The sequence below is a fragment of the Lingula anatina genome, chromosome 4, assembly GCF_051362555.1.
Source record: "Lingula anatina isolate TDL-2025a chromosome 4, LinAna3.0, whole genome shotgun sequence".
NCBI classification, from domain to species: domain Eukaryota; kingdom Metazoa; phylum Brachiopoda; class Lingulata; order Lingulida; family Lingulidae; genus Lingula; species Lingula anatina.
Window position 1 is genome coordinate 3,963,244 of NC_141770.1, and position 13,304 is coordinate 3,976,547.

Genomic DNA, 13,304 nt, shown 5'->3' on the forward strand with positions numbered 1-13,304 from the left:
GATTTCGTGCTTTTGCCGAAATTTCCCCATAGGCAGTGGGCTAAAAAGAGTCGTACAGATTGCGGTTTGAAGGAAAGAATAATAACTTTTTAAATTAAAAACGAATTTTTTTTTTCACGAAATGAGATATTTGGGACTTGTTAACAACACATTTCTAACCGAGGCGTTACTTTCCAAAGCATAATTTTTTTTTTTGTGTGTGTGTGTGTGTGTGTGTGTGTGTGTGTGTCCGGGTGGAGGACACAGGAAGTAAAAGCTGTCGTGCGCGGGAATCTTTCTCTCTGGCAATTGTTAATGTTGACAGGTATAATGGTCCGGGAGAATAGAGGAAGTTGAGTTACAACAGTTTTAATGCTACAGTATTTGACCTCAGAGTCTATCTCAACATGATTGTGACGTTGTCCATGAATTTCATCATATTGTGGTAGTGAAGACAGTGACAAATGATAGAGGGCTCTGATATGATCATTTTTCTTATAATTTCTTCTCATAATAATTTTTTTTAATACGCGAAACTTTTTGTACTGAATTCACTTATTTCAAACGTTTCCAAATGTCATGAATTTCATTTATATGAAAAAAGAGTACCATGTAACAGTGGTAACCGTACTTGAGACCCCTGCAGGCGATGTATGTTTTTTTCTCTGGGAATTCACGTGGAGACGTTGTCCAGGATCGAGAAGCTATCTCTATCTATGAAGCTAATTCCTTGTAAAATTTTACTATATATAATAACACGCTTTATATTAATGATCATGGGCCTATTTGATCAATACTTTCATCAAGCTTTATTATTTTCTTGCCTTATAAATTCCAGTCCTGGGGGAATTTGTCCAGTGCGGACGGCTCCTACAATATCTTTGTAGAATAAAAGAACTCTAACATCTCGTGATTGATAGATATCAATCAAAGCTGTCAAATTTGACAGTTTGAGTAAACATACGTCAATCACATCCATACCGCCAAAGAACTTTTATCTCCTGTGATTGATAGGTGTCAATCAAAGCTGTCAAATTTGACAGCTCGATTGACGGTTAGTTAAACAAACGTCAATCACAATCATCCTGCAAAGGAGCTTTTACTTCCTGTGATTGAGAGGTGCCAATCAAAGCTATTAGAAGTGGATGGCTTGATTGGCAGTTATATAAACAAACGTCAATCATCATACTGGTGATCAAGTACAGCTGTCGAACAATGAATACGCCGTATGTCCCCGGGATTATTTAAATGAGTAAATTAAAATTAGGCGTCATTAATGAGTAAATACAGTGTATAGGCATGTGCAAAAAACAGATATCTTTTACAGTTTAGGGTGCCCGTGTTTAAATTAAAAAGTCTCGGTCCTGCATTTCTATACAAGCAGGCATTTTTTAGTCATGTTAAAAATAAGTCCAAGCTACGCTTGCGGTTGGAGATTGTCAGCAGGAGGACTGTTCAGTTTAGATGTTTAGAAGATTGAGAGCAAAGGAAAGAGTTTGAAATCCCCAAAAAATGCAAGTCTGCTCTGCGCCAGTATAGCTATGTAGTCTCACCTTGTTTTGAGGGACACATTTTACTTTGTATTGTAGACTCCAAAGGCTATCCTTCAGTTACATGTACACATCAACTCTATGGCATGGAGTGTGTTCACCCGGATTGAAAGAAAAAGGGAATAGGGCACAGGATAATTACCCACAAAATAAACAAAATAAGAAATAAATACACGATAATAAATGAAGTTCGCAGTGAAATACATATGTTAAATCCCAGGTCAAAATAGATAATAACTAGAAGTATTAAAAACTACTTTAAAGGTAATGTATTGGCCGTTTTAATACATACATTGATTTTCTGTGACAAATAAACCCAGTGTAGTTTCGGTGTCTACTCTATACCCGCATATTAGTACAACACATAATCTACGTTCACATTTAAAAATGTCCTCATGTCTACCTTTTTTATCATCAGCCTGTGATGCAAACAACGAAATTTAGAGAAAGCAGATGCGTATATTATGAATATTTCCAGCGTTATGATTTCGGTTTAGAAATGTTTTGAAACTTATCGATCTTGCACGAAGACAGTCCAGTCTGGCCTGCAAAGTTTTCCAAAAAATAAATGTTATTTCCAGCCCACACGTACTCAAAACCAAAATTTATTTATTTCTTTATGATAAGTACCGTAGGCTGAGAAAAATGTTTGCCGGGGGGGGGGGGGGGGGAGTATAGAGCTTACTCCCCTCACCCACCCCGCCCTTACATTTTCAGCCACGTCAGTTCTTAGCGGAGAAGAGGATGATGGGCCCAGTTCATTTCTTTACGCCTTACATATTTATAAACAAGTTCTTGATACATGGCATCGAGGACCGTGACCCCAGTCAGTCCTAGGCCAACTTCAAGTGAGTAAATTTCTCGTTGCCCCCCCCCCCCCACCCCCCACCCCCACCTCCCTTCTCCTACTCAGCGATTCAGTGTTTGCACTGATGTCATATTTGCCTGCAGCTTGACAGACGAGACACTTACTTGACATGGAACACCCCCTGACGTATTTTACTGATAAGGTTGGACCTAGAGAAGTAGTCAGGAACCCATTACGGAGAATGACTTCTCACTGTCCTTGTTCATCCCCTAGCTTCAGGTTAAACATACCATATCTCATAACATTGGTTTATAGTCATGTTATTCAATTGATGTTTTCATTCTTGCAAAATCAGTTGTTTGTGTGGACAGACATTTTGCTATTTTACAGAAAGAGCTTATATTGTTATCATGGTGACGATGTGGTAAGTGTGCTTGTAAATGAAATTAGCTAGAGGATTACGTGGGCTTCATTGCGGCAGTTGCCCCTCTCCCAAAATATGGGCTTCATGAATTTTTGAAGACAATGCAAAAAACGATGACTTAGACCTTGGACCTAAATAGAGAAGGACAAGTAACGCGGCATCTTCCTTTGAAGCTATGTGCGTTCGGGTAAACATTCGCCTATTGTCTCACATTAGTCTCTTACCTACACTGGTCTATCGTTTCATTGTGTGAAAAGCTCCAGTGGCCAGACAATTTTCACGGTGCCATGAAGATAAACAGTTAAAAAATGTCCACAATAAATTCGGCAACCGTAGGATGCGCCAACATATAGATAATTGCGATGGTATTTATGCCAAAACATCAAAATGAATAGCCCTGCCGTTCCAATCGGCAATCCTCGACTGTCGAGTGCGGAGACATCCGAGTAGTTCCAAGTGCTGCCGTTCTACCCTTTACACCAATCAAAGCAACGGCAAGGGGTCACGTGATAACTTGACCTACATCTGATCGATGTAAACAATGAATTTCCATGCGAAGCTTGCACATTTAATAGACGATTCCCATGCGTTGTTTAAATAAAAAAAAATACGTCCTAGGATTTTAAAATCGATGTCAATATTGAGAGAAAGATTTAAATAGTTGGAGAATACGTGTATTTATATAATTGGCTAAATGTTGACGTGAATTCACGGCAAGAAGGTATATGTAGTATAGCCCGTAGACTGCACTGTACCACTTCTACTACAATCGCACACAGGTCACACTATTACCCTATATAGTGATCATATAATCACTTACATGTATGTTCAGTAATGTTACATTGAATTAAAGCGCATATAATCACTGAAAATTATTTGACTCAATATTTTACACTGATAAATAGTACAAACTAGGTATTCATGTGGGCTGTCTGTTTATGAAGCTGGCAAGTGCTCAAAAAATTATTTCAAAAATATGTAAGTGCTTCACTAGGTAGAATAATTGAGTTTTTTATGTTCAAGTTTATCTTTAAATTGCAGAGGTACAATTTTTAAAGAAGTTTGATTATTGCAATTAATTGCAGCATTGTCTAGTAACAACAGCATATTAAAAGAAATAACAGCTCACATTTAACAAGGCTTTTATGATATATATATAATATATTTTTTCCAACTTAATTATTTAAACTGTGAAATTATAACTTTCTACATTTCTTGTGCATATCTGAAAAAGATTAATAAAATGCCATTCGAACAGGTACACTTAAAATTTTGCAAATGGATTTTAGGTCTAAGAAAGCAGGCTAGCAATACCATTTTTAGAGCTGAGCTTGGCAGTTACCCTATTATTTCAACTATAACTAAACCTGTCTAAAGATTAGTCTTAGACTGGAACAACTACTAGTAGATAATAGAACTGTAAATCAGGTGCACAGTCTTGAGCAAGATACAAAGGGAAACACATGGACAGAATCTATCCGAAGATAACAACCCACCAAAGAAATTATATCAAAAGAAAACCTTTTGGAAATATTGAACATAAAAATTGAAAAACACTTCTGGCAGGAATTAAATAGCTCAATCTCAAACAAATTAAGGACATACAAAACAATAAAAAAATATTATGAATGTGAAAATTACATCAAAATGAGTGTCTCCCCATTAAATATCAAAACACTTGCAAAAATTAGACTAAGTGACCACAACTTTTTTTTTACAAATAGTGCAGATAGCTGGCAGCACTGGTGACTTTGATATACCAAACCCTGAGACTGATCTCAATTTCTTGGGAGATGGACCTTGTATTTTGGGAAGAGTATAACTGGTTGATGGTTCTGTAAAAGAAGCAAAATAACATTTTACTTTTCATACCATATATATTAGTGCATTATAATGTGCAGATACTGACTACTACAGAAACAACTTTAACGTTGGATAAATATTCAAGTGGGTGTAACAAAGATATTTAAAAATAGTAATGTGCTCAAAATTCAGTTATAAAAACAGTTGCCCTGTATAAATAAAAAGACAACATAGAATACATATTTCAAATAAAAACATCTGGATACCTGGATACACAAATGATTTAGCAAATACAGAGCAGACCGCAAAGCCTTGATTGTTGCAAGTGCAATTGTATATACAATCACTATGATTTAACTATAAAATAAATGAATAATAATGAAATAAGATAAGACAGTCGCATGTGAGTTTATCACATGATTGACACCAAGTGATATTGACAACTATAATTACATATATCCTCATGATTCAAAGGGCATAGGGTAGGTATAGGATTCAATGTATTAGTGGCTCAGCATGTTCCTTTTATGAGGAACTAAGCTGTAACAAACTATAGGCAAATGAGACCCACTGTTTAATATTTGTTGCAACTAAGACAAATTAATCAAGCTTAAAGATCTAATAATTAATAGGGAGCCCACTAGCATTCTGCTGCCCAGATTAATATCAGATGCCTTGAATAAAAGTGACTCTTCTCTTTAAACTGAACTATATCTACCAGTCACCCTACTCATTATCATTATTCCTTAATTGATACTGTTTGTCAACGTATTTCTTTATTGATACTATTTATGTATACCTTTACTGATTCTATTCATAAGGGAAAGTTACAAGGATTATTCCTAACAGTCCTAATTAAATTAATCACATTGCAGCTTGTTCTGTGAAAAGCTATCCTACTTTTTCTGGCTCACAAGATACAGTAAATATTCCCTAAAATACATTCTCATTGAAGTTGGGCTTAGCCTATACATATTTATATTCACTAATGGTTGCACATGTGCAGCAATGTATTGGGGGGGAGGAACACTCCACAAATAACATAAAAGATTCTACCATGATACTTAAGCCTCTGTCTCATAAAATCCCACCATAACATTTGTTTGTATATCTTGTTGTGTGAAGCCTTACATTATTTTGTGTAAATGCAATGGTAATTATGATAAATATGGATGAACTAATAATGAGATGTTAATCATGGCAAGAACATACAGCTAGCTTAGGCTGTATTCCCAGAGCTTTTAGATTGATCTGTCCCCGCGGGGAGTCTAACTAGATTACTGTCAGATAATCCGGCTTAAATGTCCGTCCCGCCTACTACAAGCTGTAAGGGGGTATTTAACTTTCGTGTCCGCCCCACTGACAGCTGTTTAGCGTGAACCCCTAAAGTAGATCTATCTAATCTCTGGAAATGGGGTCTTATTCAACAGAGAGGAGTTGTTTCATATCTTAAAACCTTTAAGTATTTACAAATAAAATAATAATAACACTAATAAACTTTTTTATCATTTTCTTATTTTCTTTCTTTCATATCACTTTTATCAGTCACCCAGACAGCCTCAATAATCTGGCCCACGTCTGGCCCAGATCTGGCAACGTCTGGCAATATCTGGGCCAGATTTTGCCAGACACTTGCCAGATCTGGGCCAAGTCTGGCAAAGTCTGGCATTTACGCCACATTTTGCCAGATGCTGCCCAGACTTGGGCCAGATATGGTACTTTCATTTTCAATTTTTATTTTCTATTTATTTATTTTTTATTGACCAGTGAGCTGAATGCATTGAACTGACGTCATTTGATAAATTTTGATTTAATTTATCTCTCTCTTTTTTCTTCAAAGTCCCCTCATAAGTGTGCTATTTGTTTAATTTGACTTGACATTTGAATGAATTCACTGATCTAAAACTTTTTTGGACTACTCGTTCCGCTGTTGTAAGATTCCGCTTTTTATGCTAAGCCGGTCAAGGACCCGGATGTAGCGTTTCTTAGAGTTATGGATATGAAAAAAGCACAAGCGTATCAAACTGATACAATTTCGTTGAGTGATTTGATTCGTGGTGCGATTTATTTCGAAGGCATCAACACTGGCGACGAGGATAAACACTAGTGCAAAACTGTGAGTCAAGTTTCTTTGAAAAAAATGGAGAAAAAATGTGAAATTACGGAATTCGAACCGTACAGAAGTCCGGAGACATTGGGTCACGCTCGACGCGATGGCTAGACAGTTTAAACTTTTCGCTGACGGAAAAAGATTGATCTTTTCAAAACCAACGAACGGCATGAATAATGAACAAAGATAGAAAATTAAAAATACATGACAATGGAGACGCGCGCTTATGTTGTATTCAGCAGGGACAGGTGTACAACTTACAAGATATTTTCAGGACTCTCCCAAACACAGGTTAGAAACATGAATATACATAAGACAGTTAACGCTTTGAATGAAATTGGAACACCAGAAACTGAGTATGATGAAACTGAAGTCATTTGACAAACCAAGCCAGTCTAAACATTACGAGTTTAGACATGAAAAACGAAGTAGAAACTCCCTGACTGAGAAAACATGGAACGTTGGATCACTTTGCAAAACTCTGCAAAACTGAAACTATTATTCATGTAAATGACAGCTTTGAACATGAAAATCCAGGAGTGCATATACATTTGGTGTGGGAACCAATGCACAGAAGACATGGAGGAAATAGAGGAGGTGTTAATCTCAGTGTATTACCAGATTCAGGTGCATATTGTAATATCATTGATGAAAATACATGGAGAATGCTGAAATCCAAGAAAAATAAATGTGGCTCTTGTGGAGGACCAGAAAACAAACAGTATTATTCATGTACACGTCTGAGAAACCTTTAAAAGTGAAGGGAACATTTGAATATGACGTAAAGACAAGCAAAGGAAGAGACCAGTAGTAGTGAAAGGACATGGGATTTGATATGAGTTGATTAGTTTTGAGAATTTTCAGTGTGGTTTAAGGAATAAAAGTTGGAGTTCATATGCTATTCTGCAAATGTTTGAAAAGACATTTTAAAGACTGAACTGTCAATTAACATGTTTTGAAAGGACCGTTTCTCTCCAAGAAAGGAAGGGATGTTGTGTTTGGACTTGACATTTGAATGAACTTTTGTTAACTTGGTAGAGTTACTTGTTCCATTGTTGATTCCTTTAATAATTATAAGCTTGTCAAGGAGGCGGGTGTATCATTTCTTAGTGTTATGGATTTGAAAAAAGCGCAAGCATTGCAAACTGGTTCAATTCATTGAGTGATTTGATTCGTGATGTGATTTAATTCAAAAGCATTGATACTGGGGTTTGTTTTTGTGCACATGTAATTCTCTTTTAATTGTACATCTATATCTGTGCTGGAGTATACATATTTTTTTTTTCAGAATTTACATGTATGTACAGTACTGTAGCCAGCATGCAAGTTGAATTGAAACAGTTACTGCATGGTTATTTATAATTTTGTTATAACTCTCCATCATCTAAAAAAGAATGTTTTTTCATTCATTATTCAAGATTTATTCATTACAAAACTATATTCATTAGTGATTATTATTATTAATGATATGTTTGAATTAGTTTAAAAATGACAATGTATAATATTATTTAGGTTGAGGTGTGCAAAAATATTTCCCCCTCAAATCCCCCCCCCCCCCCCCATGTACATGCATAATTAATTACAATTTTTGTAATTTGTGTTAATTCAGATTCGATGAGCAGCTTTGTGTTGAAAAAAAAATTGTTGTTATAACTGTTTTCTTTACATGTATGTAAGTGACATTTCCTCCTGTTAAGTGTCTGTATATTTGCCTTTTTGCAGTGTGGTTTTTTTTTTTTTTTTTTTTTTCAAACATACAAATTGTTTTGTACAAAAAGACAAGGAGTGGCCCTTAATTTGTTGCATGTTAGTTGCCAGCAAGGTTATATAATGTGTAATAATTTTGTTTAGGCTTTTAGCACAGAATAAATACTTGAATCTTGAATCTTGTATGTCTTTTTTTATAGTTATCTTATTGAATAATTAAAAATAATTAAAAAAAGAAAAAAAAAAAACAATCTGGGCCATATGTGGTCCATGTCCGGCCCTAATCTGGCCCACATCCGGCATGCCATACCTTTGCCAGATATTGCCAGATCTGGGCCAGATCTGGCCACATGAGCAAATGTGAAATAATAAAAAAAAAACAATCTGGGCCATATGTGGTCCATGTCTGGCCCTAATCTGGCCCATTTGAATATGATCTGGCCCATATCTGGCCCACATCTGGCATGCCATACATTTGCCAGATATTGCCAGATCTGGGCCGACATCTGGCCATATGAGCAAATGTGGACTGGGCCAGATGTGGCAATGTCTGGGCCAGATCTGGCCCAGACATTGCCACATCTGGCCCACATGTGGCAAGCCATACCTTTTGCCAGACATTGCCAGACGTTGCCAGATCTGGGCCAGACGTGGGCCAGATCACTGAGGCTGTCTGGGCACATATTGATATGTAACATCAGCCACTTACAATGTAAACATCACACGATCGGGGCTGACTTAAAAACAAATTACAATATGTTGACATACCTTCTTCAGCAGGACTGCCTTGTTTCTCAGCTTTCTCATACTTCTTTGCCGCCTGAGATAGCCCCTTCTTGTTAATTAGCTTTCTGTAGCAAGAAAAGTGACATCGTGGTTTGGCTTCCAAATCGTCGAATCCTTATCTAAATCCGTACTGTACGGATCCACTGAACAGCAGCGGCTTCTCTGCTGCCAAATTTCAGCCATTGTTTCGCTGCGACTCTAAAAGTTTCCCAGCGAACACGTGTGATGGTATCTAGAGTCTCTTAATTAGCTACCTTCTTCTATGTGCATGCAACACGAAAGATGAGAATTTGGCGAAGATTTCGCGTCTCCCTCCTCAGACTCTTCATTACAGCCGACCATGCTGCTTTGTTTACATGGCATGGCCTGGTGGGAAGGTGACGTGACCCCCTTTCCGTTGCTTTGATTGGTTAATCTGATCTGAATCTGATTAAAAGGCTCGAACGGCGGGGCTATTCATTTTGATGTTTCGGCATAAATACTACCGCAATTATCTATATGTTGCCGCACCTCTCGGTTGCCGAATTTATTGTGGATATTCTTTTACTGTTTATCTTAATGCACCGTGAAAATTGTTTGGCCACATCACATATTGAAGGAAAGAGCTTTTCTAAACGCTTTTATGCATATCAGGTGGCGGACTACATAATCTGTTTTGATAGCTCCACGGGCGTCTGAACAGCTTATTATCAAGGTAGCGCGCGCTGTGATTCAGTGCATTTCTATTGTTTCTCTGCATTGATAACGCAATTTCTCGCAGTCCCTCGTGGTTGCTATGATACAGCATTGCCGCCAGTTTGCAGTTGCGAGCACACAGGTTTCCGTCAATACGTGGAAATTTATTGAGGGGTTTTCGGCATTTTACCCCGTTACCTCATAAAAACGGGGTGTGAAGTTTGTCTTCGATACCTGCTGCCTTTCCCTGTCCGTGAGGTTTTTCAGTCAGCAACTATCTTTCATTTATATTTCGTTTTATTTTTCATTAAAAGTTACCCGTTTACAATATGAGATTAATTTCACCAATACTGATCTTATGGTAATAAAAATGCATATATTTGACATAAAAAAATCTTCTTTTTATTTCTTTTCACTTCTTTTTTTTTTTACCCAACTTAATATATTATAATAATAAATTTAGGTCCAAGCTTAGACAAAGACGAATGACGGGGAAAAAACAATGAGCAGAAATTTCGGTATCTTTAATTATTACTTTTAGTGTTGGTGTTTTATTGTAGAAAGTGCCCTCACCAATCTTTCATTGCTTTATTCGTTTTTTATCAACGTATTATGATGGGCCCGGGAATGTTCAAGTTGGAACACTGATACAAGATCTGTAAAAGAAAAAAAACTAAAGAAAATGGCATGAAGAAGGTCTAGAAAAAAGGTGTCTGGCAACCCCAGCACACGCTTTACGTTTTTCTGTGGGAACAACTCAATATTTTTCACAAGGGCCAGGCTGTCATCCATCAAGAGAAGATCGGTGAGGATGATACAGCACTATTGGACCTGTTCATCTGTTCAGTTTAACCCCTTGTCTGTTACGTAAAACGCTTTAGTTAAAGCTCAAGTTAGGATTTAATATCTTTATCTACGTCAATATAACCGCTTTACGTCTTCTCCAGTATTGATTTTGTCAGCAATGGAATCCGGTAGAATAAAACCGAGACCTCAGTCTAATGTAAAAGTAATGATAAATAAAATTTTATCCTAGTAAATAATCTATTTTTGAGATAGTCTGATACATGCATCAATGTTTTATATTTACTTCGTCTCTGTGTAACAGCAGCAGAAGTCTTTAAAGAAGTCCTTAAAGCATTGTGTACCATTGACTGATTTGCAGCTACCTACAGGACAGTCTACTTGTTGTGTACCAGTAGTATTGCGGGGATTTTGTCATTAATGAGCAGATATAAAGTACAATGGTTGGACCAGCTCGAGATTAAATTCCTTATTATCTGTGTAAAAAGCAACACTGTTTTGTAATGTAAACGTATTCGCCGTAGCCCGTAGCCCGTAGCCACTTACGATGCAAAATAAAATTTAAAAAAAAAGCATGGAAAATCGTTTACGATTTCATCGCGCAGTACGCTTTTCAAATGTAATCTAGGCATGAGAATTAAATTTATAATCTAATAACGGTAATAAAATGAAAATACACTTCTCCGGTGGATATGAGTTATCACTTTTTTGGTGTTTTTGATATGATGATTCTGCTGCATCTAGAGTATTTCGATACAAAAAAAAAAAAAAAATGCCTTTAGTGTAGTATAGATATACCGCCTCGTATCAAATCCTGTCGAAAGAAACAGCAAAAGTTTTGGAGTGATATATCAATCATATTTGTTTCTTTTGTATTAACTTATTTTTGCGTAGTATTCTACTAGTTTTTTTTTTTTTCGAAAATTCATAATTAAATCATGCTTATATTTTTACAGGGCTATCACAAAGTACACGTAGACAAAATTAAAGACATCAAGGGGTGTTTCGTCAGGTCTTACGTGTAGCCGAAATATCAAAAAGACCTTCTTCTTCCTCTACATGTAGATTACCTTATCTAGACAAGCACATATACACCTGTATTTAAATAAGTACACATATTCTTTACATCAGCGAGATTCCTAGACATGACAAATTTAAGTAATGGCAGCTGCACAGGTTTATAAAGTATATCTATGTATGGAATGTGTTGTTTGTTAGTTTAATCATAGACAACGTAACAACTTGACTTTGTTTAAAAAATTAAGTAGGTAAAAAATCCAAATGTTGTGAGAATAACGACTCAAGACTTTACTTGTTGCTTATATTAAACTTGAGCTTATTTACAACAAACAGGCCTATTTTCCGCACTTAAACAGTAAGAGAAGACAAAAAAAAAAAAAAAAAAAAAAAAAAAACACAATTTGACACAAGCCAAAAATTTAATTGTCTAATGTAAAATGTAATTTTGCCACAAGTCAAGGCGGTTTTAAGTTTGAGCGTAATTTACTTGTGTATCACGAATATCATTAAAAAGCGCGTAATCGGATGGTTATCAATTTATACAAATGTAAGATGTCTTAAAATTTCCCCGTGAACCACCACGACGAGTGACCAAGAAGATTTTAAACTTTGAAATCTTTTTACTTCTAAATATTTTGACTTTTATGCCTAGTTTTCGCTTTAAAAAAGAGAAAGAAAATATCCATGTAAAAGTCACCTTTGTCGAACCAGATAAATAGAAATGCAGTCAAAATTTTAATGGAAGCCTTAGACACGCATATTTTTACATCATAATCATCACCTAATATCTAAGGCGTGCGATTTTCACCCAAAAGCTGAGACGTATGCAGTTTACTATCTATTTTTCACTTGTGAAAAGATTGTGTTAGTGCAGAAAAAAATTCTTTCACACCAGATGACAACTGAAAACTTTAATAAGATTTTTTAAGCATCATTTATTATCATTAAGATCATCATCATTACAAATCTCTGATATGAACATCACTTCCGGCCAGTCATATATTACTTCAAGGAACCTAATTTGCATATAAGAGAAAAAATGCATTTTTTCTTATTTTGGCTTGTTTCCAATTTTTTCATTACTTTCAAAAAGTAATGTCCCCTTAAGCTCACAAATCGGAACACTTTTGAGTCATATGCACTGATCGTAAATTGTGTAATTAGTAATAACTTTTTTATATCACAGACGTGTATCACGTTTTCACTCCACAGCCATAAAACTCGTTGATAGCTGCATGGGTATAAAAGTAGGTCAATTGCCTGTATAAAATTACGATTATTGATTTTTTAGTATGGACCGTTTTACGGGGGAGACAGAAGTGGAAAATGTATCCAGATGCCAGCAAAATATTTCGGTTGCATAGGGTTGGTGAAAGGCAGAGTATATTGAGAACTTTTTAAAAAAAGAGTTAAACTAGCCCACATCTCCAGCTTCAACACGTAGAACTTTATACATGCCACGGTTCCTCTCTATTTCATCTGACTCTCCCTAAAATTTTTCAGACCGCGTTAACTGTTCAGCTCCCGGGAAGCGCGAGCATCCAGCGTGGTGGCAGACGCTGAGCTCTGCAGACGGCACATTGCATTCACACAAATGGGGGTAAAGGTTTTCTGGGGGAAATGCTGTATTTTATTACA

General features: G+C 36.2%; 1 protein-coding gene and 1 long non-coding RNA gene across 4 annotated transcripts in view; one reads left to right on the top strand and one right to left on the bottom strand.

Moving 5' to 3' along the window:
- LOC106164374 (uncharacterized) overlaps positions 1-13,304 on the top strand; it is a 629,853-nt gene that overhangs the window by 458,084 nt on the left and 158,465 nt on the right. The gene's annotated exons all lie outside the window — the stretch shown is intronic.
- Positions 3,420-9,806, bottom strand: LOC147762093 (uncharacterized). Its single transcript, XR_015333951.1, has 2 exons — positions 9,150-9,806; positions 3,420-4,596 (listed from the first exon to the last, which is right to left on the bottom strand). It is a non-coding gene; the product is annotated as an uncharacterized LOC147762093 (long non-coding RNA).